At 42.5% G+C, this 22,226-nt stretch overlaps 1 long non-coding RNA gene across 18 annotated transcripts in view; it reads left to right on the forward strand.

Annotated features, from left to right (window-relative positions):
• LOC142041384 (uncharacterized) overlaps positions 1–22,226 on the forward strand; it is a 24,694-nt gene continuing 2,468 nt past the window's right edge. The window contains exons 1-3 of one of the 18 annotated variants that reach the window (XR_012653450.1): positions 1–7,213; positions 7,890–7,945; positions 8,351–20,885. This is a non-coding gene — a long non-coding RNA (uncharacterized LOC142041384). Of the gene's footprint in view, positions 20,886–22,226 lie in introns of all 18 variants that reach the window. The other 17 variants (XR_012653447.1, XR_012653457.1, XR_012653452.1 and 14 more) reach the window with 17 other exon arrangements.

Raw genomic sequence — 22,226 nt, forward strand, 5'->3', positions numbered from 1 at the left:
GGCGGCGGCCGCCATGTTGATGGCGTGGGACGCTTTTAGCTCGGGAGGAGCGGCCGGGGAACCGGGTTAAGATGTCGGAAAAGGGAGAGGGTGGGGGTCAGGCGTTGGTTCAGGGGGCGGAAAGAGCTTGTGCGAGGAGGTGAGAGGGAAGGGGGAGGCTGAGGAGGCGCGGCGGGTTGCGGAGGGCCCTGAAGGACATCGCGTAGCGGCTGCCCCTCAGGGCCCGCCGGCTCTTGGTCCAGCAGTGTCTCTGCGTGGTGGGAGCGAGGTGGGAGTCCGTTCCCGGGGCTCGCCCCCTTTGCGGGCCGGAGGGGTGCCCTGCGCCCCGGTAGCGGGGCCCTGAGGCGGGCGGGCCGGGGCGGCGCGGGAGCGGGGCCTGCTGCGGTGGGTCTGTGGAAGGAGCTGGGGACGGGGCGGACGGTTGAAGGGGGCTGCCCGTCGCGGTTGCGAGGGCAGGTTGGCAGGCGGCCGCGGGGCTTGTCGCGGCTGGGACGGGGCTAGGTGTGGAGGGGGAGGCTGCTGCGGGCGGCGGGAAGCCGGGGCGGCTCCGGCGGCCCTCGGTTGGGCCCGTCCGGGCGAGGGGGGGGGGCCCCGTCGGGGGGCTGGAGCTGCCGAGGCGTTCGGCCTCTGCCTGGGATGAAGTACAGGCTGTGATTTAGAGAGCAAGGCTGAGCTCTTGGCCTGGCCTTGGTGGGGCAGGCCCTCGGCAGGGAGCGGGCTGGGACGTGCCCTTGTCACACGCCAGGTGACAGGCTGTGCTTGCTGATTTGGGGCTCTTCTAAGGGTTGTGGCTGCTGTCTGATGTCTTAACTGCACTAACGGTGTTTGGCTGTCGTACATATGTGGCTTAGTGTGACCAGCAGGAGGAGCTTTGCTCCCTCCTAAAGGCAGCTGAGCTCGGTATGTCCATAGAGACAGGAACCAACCTTGAAAAAGCTCAGAGAATCGATGAGACGGTGTAAGACCTCTCAGCATGGTATGGGAGCAGCCAAGCTAATTTGTTTCCCTGTTTTTTTTACCTGTTGCTTGCTGTCTAGTGATGGTATGGCTTAGCCAGCTGACTAGGTGCTGTCTGACTTTCAGCATACCCTATGGCTGACGTGTAGGAGGTAGGCTAGATTTTGAGCATCAGGTTGTAGACTTTCCTGTACTGAACATTATCCCTGCTTGTGCTAGTCTCTGTGTCAGGGAATGGGAAATGATTAAGTAAGTCTCCGTTAGGCTTAAGAGGACTGGAGTTCCCTGAAATAACATGTGGAAGGTCTTTGCTCAAAACTGGGACAGAGGACACTCAAATGTTTGCATGGTTTGTGAAATAACACCATTTCTAGTTACAGCTGATTCCTGTGAAATAAAGTGCTTTATTACCTCAAGAAGGTACTCCATTAAAAAGAGTTATGAAGAGTTTCATGGGCTCGCTGGAAGTCTTGGCTAAAGTCCACTAGTGGTATAGTTCAGGAAAAAGGGGGTTACAAGTTTTTATTTCATACTTTGGCTCCTCCTGGAGGTAAGTACAATGCTTTTGCTCAGGATATTGTCTCACAATAACTACATGGGTATAGTAGTCTGTTTACCCCTGGATGCGCTTGAATGATGGAGGAAGGATGTCATGAAATGTTCTGTGACGCAGTTACAAATTACTTAATCCAAACCTTGCAGCCTTTCAGGATTTGTTGATACTATGACAATGTGTGTCACCTTCCATCTCTTTAAATCCACCTTGCTCCATTTAAAGAATCTGTACCAGTTGCTTGCCTTCCCCATTCTCTGTAAAATGTCTGATGTCCTGGGACAGGAGGTGCTTCTTCCCACTCTATAAGTTTTATCACTTAAGAAAAAGAGTGGAGACAGTATAATGCTTTGTTGCTACTAAAAATAGTTGCATACATCTGAAGAATTTGGAATTACAAGTACAGCCCCCTTTTTCTTTTCTACTTCTGATTCTTCTCTACACAGATACCTTTAGAGTAGGTGTGCTGTGGGCACAAAAAAGGGACAGTGGCATGATGACTTCCGTCACAACGTTTGCCCACAGTAGGCTTTAAGCCTATGCTGGTGTCTGCAGCTGGTGCCAAGTAATGATGGTAAGTGTTGCAGGGGGATAATTGGAGGGGAGCTTGCTTGTCTTTTCTATATCTGGCATAAAACATGTATGTGAAATCTTCATCCAGGATAAGTCTGCTGACCTAATGGCAGTATGCTTTATTATTTACACTGGTTTAGAAACGGTTGATGTCACCTGCATTTGATTCCCTCTCTTTCTCCTTTCCTTCCTTGTTTCAGTGCTGTTGCTCTGGGTAGGAGACAAGGAGGCATCCTGCTTTACAGATAACTTTATTCACTGTTTTTACCATGTTTCTTTGTCTGAAGATGTAGATGCCACTGGTGTCTCAGCTAAGAGTTGCTATAGCATATTGAAATGTAGAAAAAAGGAACTGACTTCAGAAACTACCCAACTGAATGCCTGATGCAAGAAACAAGTAAAATAGTTTTCTGTGAGTGTATAGTCACTTTCATCAGTTTGGGGGTGTCTGATACTTCTCAGTGTATGGATCTTACTCATTGATCACAACTTGTCAGAGATGGTAATGACGAAACCTGTGTTACATGTCTCAAACTTGGATACTCTGTTCACCTGAAAGCGCTAATGTCCCAAGTCTTTTCTGACCCAGCAGGTCTTGATTGCAAGATCTGCAAGGAGCTTACAGTCCTGTTGCATAAATAAGTGTTGTGTCAGCATTTCATATGAAAAGACATAAGGTGATGATAGAATTGAAAGCCTGCCTTCAGCATTTCATAAATACGTGGGTGTACTCTGGTTTAATACTGTGAGTGAAAACTTACTCCAGTGTCTATATGGTCCTGAGCCGATGAAGCTGTTATGTTTGAATATACTTGGACTACTATGCTGGCATCCTGCACTGCAGAAACTATGGGTTGTCTTTGTTACTAAAGTGATTTTGGTCACTGTGGACTCAGGTAAGTAACCACCCACTGTCCTGAAAACCAAGAGAAGCACTTCAGAGACCCTGCAGGAGGGATGCAGAAGATAAGGATAAGTAGGAATGTGTGATGCCTTTGCTCAAAGAAGAAATGGCTTAATCTAAGTTTAATCTAAGTTCATAGGTAGAAACCTGGCTTCGAATCTTAGCTTTCATTCTGACAAGTTCTTCCTCTTAATGAAAACTTGAGGGATTTGGGTGCTCTAAATTGAGCTTTCACTGGATAGTATACCAAAAACAGCTCTGCAGTTTGCATAAGAGATACATGAATTTATGAGATTAAGCGTACAAATATGTTATGTGTTAACATAATTTTTAAGGTGTCTGATGTTCTGCTGTCATGGTGTCAACATCCATGTCAGTGCAGCATGGATAACTGGCAGGATGGTGGGATTCTCAGTTCTTGGAAATTAATTGTCAGGCCTCACATAATTCCTGTATGCAAATTAGTTGGATGAAAAGATTTTCATGTGCACTCAAACAATATGGTTTCTAAGGGTGATTGATACGATCTGTGCTAGTCTTGGCACATAAGTTTAGTTTTGAAATCCCATTTTCTTAATTACCCATCTATAAAACAGTTGTCCACAGTCTACTTGGAGGAAGGAGGAGAGCTGAAGTGTCACTGACCAACTACTTACTTCAAAGCCTATGGGGGAAGGGTGTAAACTCTAACATCAAAGTTACTGCTTAGATTCTGGAGGCTGGAGAAGCTGCTATGAAGGTTTTTTGTTTGTAATTGTCTCCCATGAAGGTATTTCCCAAAGATTTACTGGAGCTGCAAGGTGAAAGGTGAGAATGTGAATTCAGCTGGGTAGAATAGGTAAGTAATTCTATATTGTGTTATTGTTTCCAAGTATCTTAACAATTACAATACAGAAAAATACATTGTGTTGTCTACTTTGTTCTTGAACAGGGAGAGCTTGGAAAAACAGGTAAGAGTGGAAGGCTTCTCTGTCTTTTTAAGTGTTCTCAGTGAAATTATGGGGAGGCGGCTGTTAAACCAGTTTCTGGAAGAACCTAGTATTCCTGTATAGCCAGAAAAGTTTGTAAAGCTTCTCTGGAAGTAATTCTAGTGACTAATTATAAAGTGTCAACTTTTTTTATCTTTCAGCACAAGAAGAGTGCTCTAAGAGCAGTCAAGAACCTCTTCAGGTAGCATGGACATGTTCGTCAACTGAAACATGGCAGCAGTTCAGTAGCAGTTATACAACAGAAAAGGGTGTACAGGCTACTGAAGTCCCTGGGTTCCTAAGAACTGGTATCTGAAAGAAATCATTCTGGTAGAGAGAGAAACTTGGGTTTCTTCCACAACTTTTAACTCCCTTGAAATTTGAATGAGAGCTCATCTAATACTGAAACAGGAGATTACTTTTATTGTAGATACTGGAGAAGGGCACTGGAATAGGGGACTTACATGCTAGTCAGGGCACTGTGACGGGCCTTGGAAAAACAGCAGATAGTTTGAGTACAAGAGACTCTAGTTGTGGGAAGCTCCCTTTTGGGAGGGCATACTAGCTGTGGGGGAAACTTGCCAAGTGGAGACTCAGAAGTGTAGTCTGTTCTGCTGTTTCTTGGCTGTATATGGATCTCTCTTTTAAGGTGGGATGGCCTGAGATGACCACTGAAGACTACAGGGTTGTAGGCAGACCCTATTTCTCTTCACAGCACATATGCAACTGTCCAGTTTAGAACTACCTAAATGGCTTCAGTTTTCGTCAAACGAGTATTTACTGATTAATAGCTTTGCTTGGTCCACCTAACTCCTGCAGAGCTATCTGGCTGATTGCAGCAGTGCTCTGAACGTAAGAAGCCTTCCCCACCCGTGGATTCCTGGAGACTGGAACACAAACATGACTCATATGGGCTCCAGGGCTGAGTGTAAATCCTTTGGTTGCTTGTGTTCTAGCTTTAGTATACACAACGGGTGCAAGTGAGGGCTTGCATGTGGAACAAGAAAACACTTGGGCTATGCTGGCTCATACGTACTTTGGTGTGCACTGCCCTCTTCAGCACAGAACTTGATAAAACCCTGTATTGCATAAAGCAGGTGAGGCTAGGTTATGCTAGGTGTGGACCTTGCTCAGTTGCCACTAATCCTTGGAAAGCTTTTATTTATGTTCTGTAGTGGTAAACCTGAGTTGGTAACTGATACTGTTCAGCCAGTGTGCATGTCTGTGCCAGACAAGTAGTCCATGAGGTCACAAATCCTCAAGCATGGTACTATCGTTTACTCCATTTAAAAAAAAAAAAAGGGTTGCAGCAGGGGATTTTTTTTAAAGGGTCACATAAACTCCACTGAAATTAAAAGCCCACTAAAAATAACTTTATGGAAGGAATACATTTTGGGAAATGATAAATGCTGTGTCAAAGACAATGTGAGGCTTTAATTATGGCAATCTTCCAACGCTCTTACTTGTCCCAGTTTTTGTTGTGAGGTTCATAGGGGAAGAGCGTTGGACACAGGGAGAGTGTGAAAGCCGTAACCATAGGTAAAAGTTGAATATTAACAACTGGAATTTAGTGTCAAATTATGCCCCATTTTCTAAGAAAGTCGTGCAACTAAATTGATATGCTGGAGTCCCTGATCATGCATGCTGGTGTTCTCAGATTCTCCACCTATTTGGATGCAGTGGTGCAAAATTATATGTTGTTTCCTATATGATTCAGCTTAAAATACAAGCTTTGGCAGCGTGAGTACCTAAACAGTATTACAGTCAGCATTCCTTTATGCACACAAACAATTTCCTTTTGGGTAAGTAACATTGTACTGTGAAAAAGCACACAACTCCAGGGAGAGCATCATTTGATAGCATCTCCTGTGCCACAGGTCCCTGGGTTTGCTCCTCTTCCTCGCCTTGGATTCTGCTGTTTACCGAAACTTTAAGCCTTTCTGTACATTATCGCTGGTTGGCTCTCTTCCACCACCTCATTGTTTTTTGCCATTTCTCTGCAAATACATCTTCCTGGAAAAGGGGCACCAACAGTAAGTGTCTCTGGTTCCTGGCCAAGTTTCCACTGACATGGTTTCACTTGCTCTGTTCTGTCAAGTTATTTACATGCAGTGTTCTGAGGATGTAATTTAGCGGACTGCTAGTAAGCAGCTAACCTTTATGTCTTGGCCCCAGTCCACATAGGTCAGGTTTACACAAGCCTGCTTCCTCACGATGAATTCAGTGGCTACTCTTACAGCCCTTGGTTTCCTGTTGCATGACTTTATGAAAAAGATAGCGTTAGGCTGCTCTCAGAGCCTTGAGGAAGGACATGCTAGGATTGCTCACTTTACCTACTGAGTTGTATGAGCCAGAATCTCTTCTGAATATTCTGCATACACAAGACCTAAGGCTGTCGAGATGAGAAGGTTATGTTTTTCATGTCAATAGGTCTGATGTGCCGCAATAGAGGAAAGGGTTTTCAAAACCAGCATAGAGGTGTGAAGCTCCCTATTTAAGCTGCCTAGCTCTAAGTAGAGTCTTATTCTCAGGTTCTGGATTTCTGCATATCAGAGTTGTTTTGTATTTGGTAGAGCTGCCTGGGCGTGCATTCGCAGGAGTTGCGTTACCTGAGCTCCCTGCTTTGAGCTCTCAGAAAATACAGTTGCATGGTGCAGAGCCTGTGATGGCATTGCTGGTTGAAGGAGTTTGGTGTTATCTTTTGCTCCTTGCCTTCCTGTGCCACAGTACGCCATTCCCTTTCATGTGATTGCAATTATCTGCAAGGGCACAATGAGCTATCAGTGTCTTAATCAGGGTGTTGACGCACCCTCCCTGCCCTGTGTATGCTTTTCAGTGACTCAGTGACTTCAGTGAAGCAGAGGAGGTTTGCAGCTGTGCGGCTTTCTAAAACGTGGATCGGGTTAGTGATACGGTTTAGAGAATTTGCAACATAGCACTAAAAATAGGTGGCCAGGTGCACAGTGCAAGTAAGAAGTTCTTGGGCTTGTTCCTGAAGTCTCTGTCTAATTAAATTGTGCATCTAAGGATGCGTTTGACTTTGGGGGGGAGGAGCGGCAGCAGCAGGGTGTGCATTGTGTATGTGGATGCTTTTGTTAACCATGTTTTTCTGCTTTAGGTCTCATGACCCAGTCAGATGTTTTGCTGTGTAGACTTCTGACCAGGCAGCGGGAGCTTGAGAAACCCTGATGTCTGTAAGCAGCACTGGTGATTGCTAGATGCAGTCCAGACAAATCCCAGTGGGAGAGGAGAGCTGGAGTAAGATGCAGATCAGTTTTCCGTGAAGTTTGGGGGTTTTTGACTGTTACAGAGAGTACCAATGTGTTCTCTTATGCTGGAACTAATTTCTTACATTTAGGGAGTTGTATTTACCCCTGCACACATTGCCAAATATCCCTTTTACATTTAATGGCAGAGTAGATTTGCAAAAAAGACAATTGAGTACTAAAATGTTTTGCATACGGTAGACAAAAAGCCTAGTCTCAGTTTTCCACGTCAACATTTTTGCAGTGCTCCTGATATGAGTGAAGTCCGCTTCGCTACTGTGAACTCTTGCAATGCAAATATGATTTATTGCCTCCATTCTGATAATGGTCAATGTTGTCTGATGGGGACAATGTGGTGGCAGCTGCTTCAGAGTGATGTGCAGTGGCTTCGCTGTACTTGCTCTGCTTTAGCGAATGTCAGCTAAAATAGTAATTGCGTCCCCTAAGAGTTAGATTATTGCTGCTGATAACCTTTGTGGAAAAACAAATGAGGGGAAATAGAGGCAGATGCAATCCTCATATGAATTGGCAGAAGGGTGTTGGCACAGCCAAGTGAGTACTACATCTCACTGGGGATGAAGGGCAGTTGTGCTTTACTAGCTCATATCGGTGAGGTCCACTTAGCCTCCTGCAAATTCCTGCCCACTGAAAGCTCTTCTCATCTCCAGGGTAGATTGTGACTGGAGCAACCGCTGTCCCAGTGCTGCCTCCGGGAAACAAGTGGGTAAGGAAAGAGAGTTTATTTTAGTAGGTCCAATGAAAATAAATTAATTTGCTTACTCTTCATGATAAATAATTAAATCTAATTTATAAAATAATAATTTATAAATACTGGGAAATATAGGCATATAAAAGGTATATTTTAAATATATACATTATTGTATATATTAATGAATATATTAATAATTCATAAACTCACAGTTTATAAATAAATTAATAAGCTGGGGAATCTCAGAAAAATAGAGGAGCTCTGTGTTGCCAACAGACTCCTGGGATGGAGTAGCTGTTCCCTCTTGAGAACAGATCAAACGTGACAGTCTGCTCCCCAACAAATACAGTTTGTATGAATCATCTTGTTTTGTTAAAGTTTCTAATCATGTCTGTCTTTTAAACTCTCATCCCTGAGAAGGTTATTTGTCTGTGGATTAACCTTGTCATGAGTACTGAGGCATGTGACATGCTTGCCCATGGAATCAGGTATGTGTGGGGTCTCTCACAAGTTTCTGTCAACACTAAAGTGTTGCGGCTCTCCAGAATGGATAACGTTGCTGCCATTCATTCTGAGTGGCGTTACAGCCTTGTTCACATGGGTTTGACGGTATCTCAAATATCTTAGCCTTTCGCTGTAGTCGGTTCTCTGTAATCTGAAGGTAAATTTAGGTACAAAACATGACAGCCAAGATGCTGGGTTTGGAATATGCCTGCCTCCCTGTAATATTCAGTCGTGCTCTCTGGTATGGGTGGATCTGCCGCTTGGGTGCAGTCGATTTACCAGTCTTACTTCTCCCAGAGGAAATGTGCACCCTGAATTCTCCCTGTGCTGTGGTAGTGCTTTATGTGCACAAGCTCCAGGTAATGTTCACCTCTGTGGGATGCAAAGGGATGGCTATCTCTGTCTTCCCTGAATTTACTGCTCAGTGTTCAGTGACGTAGCAGGGAATGCAAGGCACTATTTTGCTCCTGTCCACCACCCACAAATGGCATTTGGTTTTGGTGACCCTTTTGTTTCTAGCTAACACATAGGTGTTAAGGGAGGTTTTGTACCAACAAGCAGGTTTTCCAAACTTTGGGGTTTTTCCTTCTCTGTAGTATCTCCCTGTCACCTGTACATAGTACATCGCAGTCAGTGATCTGTCTGTAGGTTATGCCCTGATGTGTGTGAGCAGTCCTGGGATAATTCCCCACTTGTTCAGCTGCGTGGAGCTGGTGATTCCGGTTGCTGCAAAATTCTAGCCATTGCATGCCATCATCATAAAGAAGAAAAAAGAAAGCTTGGAGGAAAGAGCCCTTCGTTTCTTCTTGTCTATTGGGATGTCCTGAACAGCTCCAGAGCTGGTGCAGGGGTCTGATGAGATGCAGCCCTCCATCCCCTGCCCTGGGTGGTGGGACAGCAGCACCCTGTGGTGGAGGAGGTGAGGGGACACCAGTCTCAAGAGGTGCTGTCTTCTGCCTTTGTCACTTACTGTCCACGTGGCTTCTATGTCCCCCTTCCTGAAGCGCATTCCCATTCTTGTTTGAAAACAGCTGCTCTAATAAGACCCTTTAGCACAAGTAGTCTTTAGATACAGGAGGCCAGGACGTGTCTTGACATGCCATCAGATGAACTTTTTTCAGGTCCTTAGGTAGTTTGTAACAAAGGGGACATTAATGTGGGTAAGGTCCAAGAAATGCCTTTGTAGAGTCTTGTGTGTGACCTCTGCTAAATTTGATAAAGTCTTCTCTTCAGTGGCACCGTGATCAGATATTCTTGCATGGCCTTATCGTGGTGGTCTTGCATTAGGGTTTTGAAATGCTCTGCTAAGTAAGAAGGCCCTGATGAGCTCACAATGTGAAGGTGGCTCTACACTTTTTTCAAGGGTCCTTCAGAGCAGGTGTTGGTGGGAAGAATATGTTTGACCCTTTTCCATTTTTTTCTTAGTAGATGTTTCAGCCTCAGAGAATCCTTACATAGTCTGTGTAACTTACAATCAATTACATTTCTCCATTTTGTACAAATATGACCAGTTTTATGCAAAGGCATATAAATGACATTTCTTAGTAGGCATTTCTTCTATGTTTTATATTACAGCTGCATGTATCCACATTAGATAAGTCAGGAATATTTGAATAACAGATGTTAAAATTGGGTCATAAACCACAAGAGTCACTGAGCTCAGACTTCAGAGGAACTGGATCCTCTCCTGGTACATTCACTGGGCAAATAATTTATACCTCAGAATCATGTTTTGCACTGGAGGACATCTGTGTGAATATTTTGCTGCTGCTACTCCAGCATCTCTTACCTCTGGGACAAATTCTTTCTTCTGGTTCCCATTGAATCTCGGGGTGGTGGTTGGGGAAAAGATCTAATAACACTTTAAAGGTATGTGAAGGGTGCTCTCCATGTGCTGAGTTTCATATTTTTAACCTTTACATTTTAAAAATTTAAAGTAGCACCTTCCATTTCCTAAACTGATGACACCTGAAGGTAAGTAGATCTCTACAGCCAATTGCCTCCAGTACATCAAAGGCAGAAGTGCCATTTTGCAGATACCCAGTGAAGATGCAGAAGCATGGGATTGCTGGGAACCAAGCAATCACCACTAAAATACAATAGTGCCACAACTTGTCAGCAGGCTGAGCAAACCCAGCCTTTCTTACAATGTTGTGCCTACGGTGTTCTGTCTAAAAACTATTAGCCCTTGGAAAACTAGTTGACAACATTTTAAAGAGGAGAATCAAATACTTAACAGTACCTCTGTAGGGTTTTCCCCATTTTAATGCACTCATAAATGTAGCCAAATACCACTCTCACTTTAATAAAGATTATATTGGAAGGCAGCTGTAGATAAAGTGTAGCTTCTTGAACCAGTTTTAATTACTCATCTGTTTTCATAGCCAGTTTGTGGCATCAGTGGATATGTTCACATTTCTAAGTCCAAGACATAAAATGGCTTTGTGTTATTTCTTTACAAAACAGCAAAAATCATAAAAGGAGCCCTGATTTTCAAAATGGGAACATTAGATTTGCATTTTATTTTAAATAATGCATGCGTGTGCTTATACAGTCAATGTTCAGGCAGGGTTTGTGGTTTACTAGCCCATCTGTTCTGCTTAGAGAGCAGCGAAGAGAACGCAGATTGTGTTAGCAGTCAGAAATCCCTGTCTCTGTATCTTGTCCCCCATCACAGACTCTCCTAGGGATGTGGCTGTAAGTTTAAACCTGGGAAGGGCAGAGTTCCCCCACTGCAGACCCCCTGGCACCTGTGATGCTGACGGGCAGGGAGGGTCTGGGTCCCTCTGTCTCCCCGGCTCCCCACCGCTCGGGTCGCAGCTTTGAAGTCTTCGGTGCAGCCAAATACTACGTGGTGCTGCAAAATGCACGGCAGAGGTGTTGATCTCTGCCAGCTTTGAAATGCGAGAGGCTGCTCTAGCTGCTAGCCCACTGTACTTGTGGGTCTCTGCCAGCAGAGGGTGGCTCTAAGACCGTTTATACATTGCTTTAACATTTAAACAGTTTACAGGCTGAATATTGAGCCTGATGACCTTAGTGCTTCCTTTATTTCCTAATACTCCATTTATCTTTAGTTAGTAATTGTAAGAAATTAAGATTTTCATTTGGGCTTTTCCTCACTGATTATTTTGCTTTGGCATTATTCTTCCAGATGAGAACAGCCAAACATTATAATTAAATTTAGGAAGACAGGTTTGAGATAATGTTACTATTGATTGGGACCTACTTCAGTCTAGGACCAAAGCATTTGAAATAAATAACTCTGTGAATAAGTTGTCAGCGTTCTAGCGTTTAATAGGGTTTGAAACCTGAGACATCGGTAGTGATCGAAATTCATCTGGCCAAGCTTCAGATACCTAACAGATGCCCTGTGCTTAGTGCTTTCCTTACACTCCGTGGAGAGGACTGCGCGCATCCCGAGGTTGATTTCTATACCTCTTAACCTGATTTAGGAATCGCTTTACAGAACACAAGCTAGCAGGAGCCTGATCCCAAACAACGTTTGTGCATGTATAATTATTCTCATGTGGAGTCCCACCATGTGCGACAGTTAATGACTAGACAGTTAATTATGTGAGTAACTATTATGCAGGAATGGGCTCAATTCTTGTGCTTGTGTTTCAGGGAGACTAATTTGTCTCTTGAGATGTCTGTTCCTTTCTGTTGGCTACAGAGGGAGCAGAGGTTAGACTAGCTCAAAGTTAGACTTCTAACCTACACATCTACCTGAGATACATCTCACCCACGGTGTCTACAGGCTGGTGTTACTAATACTGGGTAATACTCTGCCTCATCTTTAAAGGCGTGTAGACACTTAATAGATTTTATGGATCTGATTTCACATCCAGTGGCCTAAAGTGTGACAGTTCTGTAATTAGTAGATAGTCATTAACTTCTCTGAAATCAGGGGAATTCCACATGGGACCAATTGCACATGTATAAGTAGTTCAGGCTGTTGTCGACTGCAGATCTGTTAGGAATCTGTACATAATAAAAGGTAGTAGTAAGTGATGATGGAAAATTTATCATGTTCTAATAGTAGTGATTTATATTCTCTGTTAGATGGTCTGTTGAGAATTCTCCTGCACATATTTAAGTAGTTTTAAAAGGTCTGAATAAAAATTCCTGTCAGTGATTTCAGTTTATTTACCACTCAGAACCTATGTTTTCAAAACAGAACTCCTATCTAAAGTTCTTTAATTTAAAAAAAAAACCTGAGTATACCAGCAGTCTTCATTTTGAACTGTTCGGAAGTATAGCACAGGTGAGGCCTTAGTATCTACTAGGGTGGGTAACATTCCTCTCTGCAGAAATAGAGCAACCCAGTGACCAACTCAAGCTAAAGATGGAAGAGGCATCTTCCATAATGGCTACAATCAGCAGATAACGTCTGGCTTTCCCTTCCACAAAACACAGGCAATACCAGACACACGAGTGGGATTTGCATCCTCCTCTTCTGCAGGGATCAAGCCTTTTGAACCAGTTTCCAAAAACACGTTCACGGTGCAAGAAGGGTATTTGGTGTATTTGAACACAGAGAAATGCCACAGAGAGAAATAAGGGATTAGAGGAACAGGGTCAGGAGGATAAGACAAGGTTATTGCAGACATGGGGTGTATTCATGACACCAGCATGCGCTGTGGCTCTTCTGGAATGGTTTCTAGTCTACACCAGAGCTTTCTGCAGGATTTAGCGTGCCCAGCGCTTGTGCTCTGCTTGAGGTTAATAGTATGGAAAATCTTGTGTGTGATTCCTTGCTGTAATGACCTGTTAGTATACATATGGGCTTTCAAGTTATGGAAGTGACCCATGATTTATGAAATAGCCTCTTCCTGTTTGCAATGATGCAGTGAAATACTGAGTCATCTCTAACCCTTTAGCCTTGCCTGTACAGGCTTGTTGCCTGCTACCTGTCCCCTAGGATTTGGATTGCTGGTACTGAACAACAGTTTTTACTTGAACTAGTCTCAATTTTATCAGTTTTGGATGAATTACTGCCTTTTCCTAGAGAAAAGGTTTGAGCTACATCACTATTAATCTGAATTATAATAAATTGCTAAAAAATGAGCTGTGTGTAGTTTAGGTTAAATTAATGAATTCTTGGTTTTGGGGATTAGTTACTTGCATTCACTGCAAGCTCTAGCTTTTGATTCCCTAAAGTGAGGTTAAATTACATCAGTGATTTAGCCCTTAACCTTTTGTCCTGGTTTCGGCTGGGATAGAATTAATTTTCTCTCTAGTAGCTAGTATAGTGTTATGTCTTGGATTCAGTATGAGAAGAATGTTGATAACATAGTGATAGTTTTAGTTGTTGCTAAGAGTGTTTAGACTAAGTCAAGGATTTTTCAGCTTCTCATGCCCAGCCAACAAAAAGGCTGGAGGGGCACAAGAAGTTGGGAGGGGACACAGCCAGGACAGCTGACCCAAACTGGCCAAAGGGGTATTCCATACCATGTGACAACATGTCCAGTATATAAACTGGGGGGAGTTGGCCTGGGGAGGGATCACTGCTTGGGAACTAACTGGGCATCGGTCAGCGAGTGGTGAGCAATTGCATTGTGCATCACTTGATTTGTATATTGCAATCCTTTTATTATTACTGTTGTCATTTTATTATTATCATTATTAGTTTCTTCCTTACTGTTCTTATCTCAACCCATGAGTTTTACCTTTTTCCTTCCAGTTCTCTCCCCCATCCCACTGGGTGGGGGGGAAGTGAGTGAGCGGCTGTGTGGTGCTGAGTTGCTGGCTGGGGTTAAACCACGACACCTTTTCACAAAGGAGGCAAACTCTGCTTTGCTTTTGTTTTTCCATATGATGACCTTCTATACAGATCAGTGTGGGAAGGTCATCCTCTATTATCATCTTGATAAGAATGGTTTTTTGATTTGTTAAACAGAGCCAAGCTTTAAAGAAAGTATGTCCTAAAACTGTGTTGCAGGTCTGTAGTTATCAAGACCGAATTAATTCACATCTGTGATGCTATATCCATGGATGCCCTTACTCTTACAATCTAGTTCAATTCTTAACATGGTTTTGGTTCCATCTACTAAAATGAATACTTTCAGTTTTTGTGTAGTAACAAAACCCTGTCATCCAAAAGTCTATTTGCCAATGAAAACCTGCCTCACAGATCACAGTCCCCTATAAATATCTTTTCTGCCATCTACACAAACCCTTCTGGTTTTGTAGGACTTGCAGTGATTTGTTTGTATACCCTAACTCTATGCCTTGAGTGTGGCATGACAGTAAACACTCCTGTCCCCAGCTTGTCCAGCATCTTGTAGGCAGCTTCCCACTTGGCATATTCACTTGTAGTGGTTTCTTCCCCAACAAGGTGACTGGTTTTTGTTACATGCCAAGGCACCTAACTCTCCTCCTATAGCATAATAAGCCCGGGGCTCAAGAAGAAGTTCTGGATTCAGCTGGAAGGTAGATATTGCAATGCTCCACTGGATTGTATTTCGCTGCCTTTTGGAGCAAGCCCCTAATGCCATTGAAATCTCAGCAGTATGACATCTGACCCTTCAAGGGCTGAGATGGAGTAGGTGTCTGAAAACAGAACATAAATTCCTTCATCAGGTTCTTACAGTTGGATATTTTATCCTTTCTCTACAGAATATAGCAGGGGCTTAGATGAAGAAGGTTGGATGCTCTTTCTTATTCAGGGTGGCTTAGTTTAGTTTAACTTTGACTCTGAAAACATAGCATCTGGCTGAAAAGCTGCATATTCAGCAGCTACACAGTCTGATGGGTGTACTAACAAATAGCTAGAGACCGCAGAGCTATGTTGTTGTTAATTCCTTTCTGCCAGTGAGACATTCCTGTTCATCTCTTGGACAGTATCATAAGTCAATTATTGGTCTTGCCTATCACTGGACCCAGCTGATAGAGTGTGAACTGGTGCATAATCTATATATGCCAGTTGTATAGCCATCATGCCTTTCTAGAACCAAGTCTTTTTTAGGTATTATCCCACAGAGAAGGAAAGAAGATAGAATAAGCTAAATGAGGTAAAAGAGCCAACAATTTTCCAGATTTGAAATGCAGTGCCTTTGGATATTGACAATTTACAGTTGTTTTGTTAAGGCATGGAATTTTGCAAAAGCTTTTACAAGGAAAATACGGATGATGTTTTTTCTTGTGGAATATTTTAATGGCTATGCTCAGCTTTCCCAGTGGGATCTTACTTTCTTAGAGCTGAGATTTGTCACCACTTACTTGATTTGGATAAACTTTCTGCCAAAATCAACAAGGAAGGAATTGACAGGACAGACTTTAGTAACGGGGAAATTGTGACATGTTTGAAGAGAACGCACACTCGGAGGAGGGGCTACTTCTGTTTCAAAAAGCAGTTTCTTATCGGCAAAACAATCTCTACTCTTTTCTGCAGATGTCTTGTCTCTGCCTTGCAGCAGTGCTAAGAAGATGTTTTGTAAGAAGCCAAGGGAAAGAGATTTAAGAACATCTATGCCTATGCTATTTAAACTCCAGTCATTCTGTTGAGTTGAACTAGGACAAGCATTAAAACCAGCTGGGACTGTAATGATTAGAAGTCTTTGCAGTTATTACAGGGTCCGTTTTTCTACTGAATCAACACAGGCTGCAGCTTCTATGACAAAGGAAACAAGTACATATTGGTGCAACAGCACACAAAAATATAAATCATTGCCCTTCTGCTGACTGGTCACGGGTGGCTGGGGCAGACATGTCAGTCTTCCAAGACAAATCAATGGTGCAAAACCTGAGTGTATGAAAAACGCCATTTTTTTAATACACCAAGATCAATATTAAAGCAGTGGAGGTGCTAAGCAGTGCACAGAGCCATTGTATCTTTCAGAAATGTAACTGAACACAAGTAGCCAGGAGTCCAAGAACTGGCTTAAAGCAGGGATGATGCAACTTCTCCTCACTCTTCCCTGAAACACTACAACCAAAATTAATAGTGCAGCATTTCTTCCCAAGCCTCAATATTCACTCACACACACAGAGAAGAACATGGGAAGCTTTTTAAAAGCCCCTTGATAACTGGAACAAGAAAACTTTAATTGTTTAGCTATGAGTGGCATGTCCTCTTATAAAATGCCAAACAGCCTTGTGTTTTTTAGGTCAAAAGCCAACAAGATGAGCTATGAGCTCTTATTACTTCTTCCTTCACAGTAAAAATCTGGAGTGCTTTAAAAATGCTGAGAACGTGACAGTGATTGACAAGAAAAGAAGGCATGTAAGGAGACATTGTGCTGAAGAAATTTTTATTTTTATTAAACAAAATTGATACTGATATAGGTCTTGCATTTGCAATCTCAGCCAGAAGTTAGGGCTAACTTTTCTCAGCCAAGACCCTTACACACTCTGCCTTTCACCCTTATGGAAGAACACCTAATTTGGTAAAATCCCAGAGTGACTAAGGAGAGAGATCCTAAGAAATTAAACAGCTGCCTGAACTTTTTAAGTTTTTCTCATGAAAGCATGTCTTACTTTAGTGTGTGTGCAGTGCATGTGTAAGGCTGCTTCCATCATTTTTGTTCCTGGATCTGTGCGCTAGTGAATCCCCAAGCATATGGGTTTGGTTCCAGTTAGGTGTGGGCATGCGACCACATTTCCACTGAATTATTAAGTATCTATGGTATGGAGTTCATACAAGTTTTATAACATCTGGTAGCTGATGTCTGATCTGACATAAAGTGACAATAGCAAAGAGAGACAGTAGCTGTTATCGCATTAAGTGTGTCAGTACAAAATTAACAAAATTTTAAAGAAATTTTAACTGACAGCATGAGTTAAAGCTGGATCTGCATCTTGGATAGTGGGTTAGAGCCTATCTGGTCTGATACTAAGGACCCTAATGTTGTATTTATTGTGTCGTTAAGCCAGAGTCAGAGAGGAGGAGGGCGAACTGTATCTTTTATAGTTACTAAAAATGGAAAGCACTCTGTCACTGGTGTGTTCTTCTCAGTGAAACAGCCAGTGCTATTTGAAAACTGCTGTTGGAGATGATTCAACCATCATCTACCTACATGTTAAATCTTCAAAAAGATTCTGCGTTATTGCATAGTGATGGCAAAGAACAACAAACTGCTAACGTAGTAGCAGGGAGATTTAAGGAAGATGTGGCATAGGCATTTGTATAACTGTACTTTGTTGAGCTGAGCACGGGCACAATTCTTGTCTGCTTGGATCATTTAACTGGCCTAACACAATACATATCCTTAATGTTCAACAGCCACCTATGCCCAGTAATGACAGGGTCCTCCAGTAACTTGTTAACTATGTCAATGAACTATTAGCTAAATTAGCTGGGTTTTTCTGGTTAAAAGAAAACTAGAACTTCATTAAATTCTAAGATAAGGGTAAAAAAAAGAATTTTTTCTTTCATTATGTAATCTGGTTATCTGCTGTGTTAACTTGGTGACTGGATAATTTGAATCTGCTAATTTATTGACTTAACTGAAACCGCAGCCTAAATCATATAAAATATAGAGCATTGCTTTGTTTTTAATCCATTTGGTGAAATTGTAAGTAAATTATGTAAGTAATGTGCTTTGTGACATTTATGTTTGTGCACTCACCCTTTTTATGCAACACATACATGGGACACAAGATGTTTTTATTTCATCAGACCACAAACTGGGTCGCAAACTCTGAAGGCATACAGAAGCTCTGCTGTGAAATCACCAGCCTCTTGCATCTGTCTCCAAAGCAACTACCTACACCCCTCACATTACCCAGTCTGTAACATCCCCAATAAAAAAAAGAAGATAGTTATCTATCTTGCCATACTGAAAATGTAGCTGTTTATAAATATGTGCTATGGATTTGCTAGCATGCCTTCATTCACCTGCATAAGTCAATACAAGACACACAATTGCCAGATATAATCACCTATAATGAACACCTACTGTCTGTGACGGCTGGAAACAAGACAAAGTAGGCAATTACGTAGAGCACCTAACTGACTGCTGCAGGGCAAAACAGCCATGGCCATTGGGCCTCCTTTTTCAGCCTACAGGGGTAGTACCTGTTCTGCTCATTTTTACTGCCTATCCTGTTCCCTGGAACATGATATGTAATAAAACAGACCGGGTGTTGTTTGGCACCACCGAGGAAGGCTGCCTCTGTCTTGTCTTGGATGCTGCAGCCATGGTTGGACCCGTAGAAGGGAACGAGAAGCCTTTCTTTGGTGCAGTTAAACACGATGAGTTGGGTGAACCATTTTAAGAGCAGGACAGGACAGAGAGAAGCATTTGAAAGGACCTGCCCTACAAGGAGTTAATTTAGAAACTCTCTGTTTCTGTTCTGCCTCACTTGAAGCGTTCTTTTTTTTTTTTTTAAGTATTCCTTTATGTTTTAACAAAATCTGATTTCTGAAGTTAAGAGCTTTGTGTTTTGTGACATTTGTTTCATGGGAAAACTGGAGGTAGGTCCACCTTGAAGATCTGCTGACTCTACCAGAGTGCTAATATCATTATATATGTTCATTACTTCCAAAATGAAGAGGTGCCTGCCTTTAGGTGTCTTGCAGGATTATAATGTGAATTCCTTAGTTAATTGCCAAAACCGGTGTTCCCCTGCCCTATGCTTAGTGTATTGATTTGCACACTTAGAAGGCAAGAGTAAATTGCAGAACATAGTGATTTGAATTTAAACCCATTGCTAAACTTTGGCCTGGAAGCATCAGGTTGCTGTCCTGATCATTCACATTTACACAAGCTGAGTACAGAGGTAAAGAGCAATATAAGGGCAAGGCAAAGAGGAGAAAGACTCATAAAGTACCTCAGCAGAGCTAACTTGTTGGGCTATATTAATCAGTCTGATTTTTGCCCTTTTAAATGCCTGTGGTTTTACAGTTTGCAATGTGGGGCCCTTTATAACAGATGCAGAGCTTGATATTTGCTGCCCCTCTACTTATTTATGTGCTAGTGTGTAATTTTTGCAGTGTTTCACATTGTGTGAGTGAAACAAATAAATAGGTACATATCTACTTCCTTATTCCTGTGATAGAAGCAGCAAGGGAGGAAAGGGCAAAAGGAGAAACCAGTATTTCTGCTAACAGGAAGAAAAAGAAGATAGAGAGAATCTAAAAAGATTTTATTTGAGCAACCTACTAATGTTTCTGCTTACTGCCAAATTCTGCTACAGTTCACCAGCTCATCAGTATGTATATATTCTGGTTATCTGCTGTATTAACTTGGTGACTGGATAATTTGAATCTGCTAATTTATTGACTTAACTGAAATTGCAGCCTAAATCATATAAAATATAGAGCATATATATATATGGATTATTGACGGTTGGTTTTATTATGGGGCTAAATTCTGGCTCCTTTCACAGCACTGAAGTAGTTCATTAGACACAGAAATACATAACTTTCACCCTTTGTCTAAATATGTTTAAAATTATGCCAAGCTACCCAAACACAGTTTTGCCTCATATAAAGCCAACTCAAAGCAAGAACTGATCAAGAGCAGGCTAGTAACCTGTCCCAATTCCTATCTCGCTTGGCACATCTCCAAATGGTGATTTCTCACAGTATATCCCAATTTACCAGCTGCTCCCAATGTAAAGAGAACAGTTTGTTAATTCATTACGGACTGTTTATGATTGACAATATTTACTGGAAGTACTTTTTGGACAAACACGGTGCTGCAAACAGGGATATTAGGCAGCTCTATGCTCCTACAGCATGCAGATAAAGTGTAGTTGGAGTTTTTTCCCTCCTAGCGACTCAAGCAAATGGATTGTAAAAGCACTTGGGAATTAGCCAGGACTTTTGTGATGGTCTTGTAGAAGAACGTTGTGAGTACTTCTTAAAACATTCCCGCTTTGGTTAGCCAGTGAATTGTTTTACTGTGGTGTCTATGGAGTCCTTAAAAAGATTACACTTCAGTTTGGCATTACTGGGGCTTAGCTGGAAAGGTGAGGGCTTTAGGCACTGCCAGTATGTGAAGAAGTCATCGTGCTTTTATCACTTTGTCTTGCAGCCTCGGAGAGCAGGCTGTCAGGCACAGATCTGCTGCAGGGCCCCTCTTTCAAGGCCATATTCTCTGTCCTCTCCGTGTCGCCCACACCCAAGTGCCACCATTGCTCTGATGTGATGAGCGGGGTCTACTCAGACCATGGATGAAGGAAGTGCAGGAGCCCTCAGGCAGGGTCTGCAGGGGTGCCATGCCCTCACGTGCCCCATCCCACCCACCCTCCAGGCATTTTCCACCTTCTCAAGACCTTTGTAGCACAGCCAAGGTGCTTTCCTCTTCATATATTGACATAATTACGCTGCTACAACCAAAATCGGATGTTTTTTCCAAGAACTGTGGATGGTGGCATGTGTACACAACTATGAAGCTTTGGGGATCCTCTGGAGATGGATGCAGGCACAGCATTCCAGCTTGGAAGTCCTCAAGAGCAGCATAAAAGATATATAATCATGTCCTTCTGCTTATTTTGGCCCTGTGTAAGATGAAGCTATGTGTCATATGCTTAATATTAAATGGACTAAACAGGTCACTTGGTTTCTCTTTAATTCTTTTAATCTTCTTACAAGATACAAAATAGGCTTAAGTCAAAAACTGTTCCTTAATGTAAAGGGTTGAGGGGGATGGCTGCTCACTTGGCCGTTTTTTGATCATGACAGCTGTCCCCTAGAAGGATTGGCTTTGGAGAGCACTGATACTACTCTACCGAGCAGGTTTATGCCTCCTTACTCAATATCCATAAAGATCTCTGGGAGACAATTACAATTATAGCAGTAGGAAGAGTCAGCCTGTAGTTAAACCTTCCAGCCCACACACAGTAACAGGAAAATCCTGTTTGAAGAATCAGGGAAGAGCCTATTCTGGATAACAAGAGATAATGTGCTGATAACGCTGCGGTCCCCCCACCCTCTAAATGATTCCTCTGGTGCAAGTGGTCACAGAGTCTGGCCCACAGTGGTTTGATATTTTTTTATATTATTTTACAGAGGAGGGCTGTCCAGGATGGGATAAGGAGAGATGGGCTTCTTGGAAGAATTTCTGCAGTTGAGCTAGCAACAATTTTAATGATCACACAAGCTCAGGTCACTGCAAAAATAATTGTTTTCTGACCCATGCATGGGTTTTCTTGTCCAGACTGAAAATTAGAGAGGGTAAAGATGTGTTGGTAGGGAGATGCACAGCAGTGTAAGCCATCCAGCATGGGAGTGGGAAAAGAGAGGGCACCCGTTTTAGCCCCTACTCAAGGTCTTGTGAGTGTTAACGTTGCTGGAACAGAGCTGTGTTAAGCAAGTAAGAGCTAAAACACCATCTTGAGACCAGATTTACTCTTCTCAAGAGAAATGCTGGAAACCTTTTGCAATACAGTACACAAAGATTTTTCACCACAATAGGAAGCTATCCTTGGGCTACTAGTGTAAGCTGAACCCCCAAAATTGACACTTCCAGGCAAGTGAGAAGAGATTTTTACCCAAGAATAAGAATCACAACAATTCTTCCCAGAAAAATGCCCCAAGGAGCACTATCAAATTCAGTTCATGGAGCTTCCTTCTAATCTAACTGAAGAGCTAGGAAGAAAGAACACCACCCACCTTATCTACTGACTTCAGGGAAAACTACTTTGCACCTCACTATCAAACCATACATTTTCTGATGGACAGTGTTCTTTTGTTAAAAGAAAATATGGAGCTTTGCTTTTAATTAAAAAAAGCCCCAACACAAATAGATATTTTTTAAAATACCTTCTAAGTCTCTGCCAACATTTCTTTTTTTTTTTTCAACAGTGGGTAACAAAGACATTAGTAACTGGCAACAACAATTTA

Source organism: Buteo buteo, chromosome 18, assembly GCF_964188355.1.
Source record: "Buteo buteo chromosome 18, bButBut1.hap1.1, whole genome shotgun sequence".
NCBI lineage: Eukaryota > Metazoa > Chordata > Aves > Accipitriformes > Accipitridae > Buteo > Buteo buteo.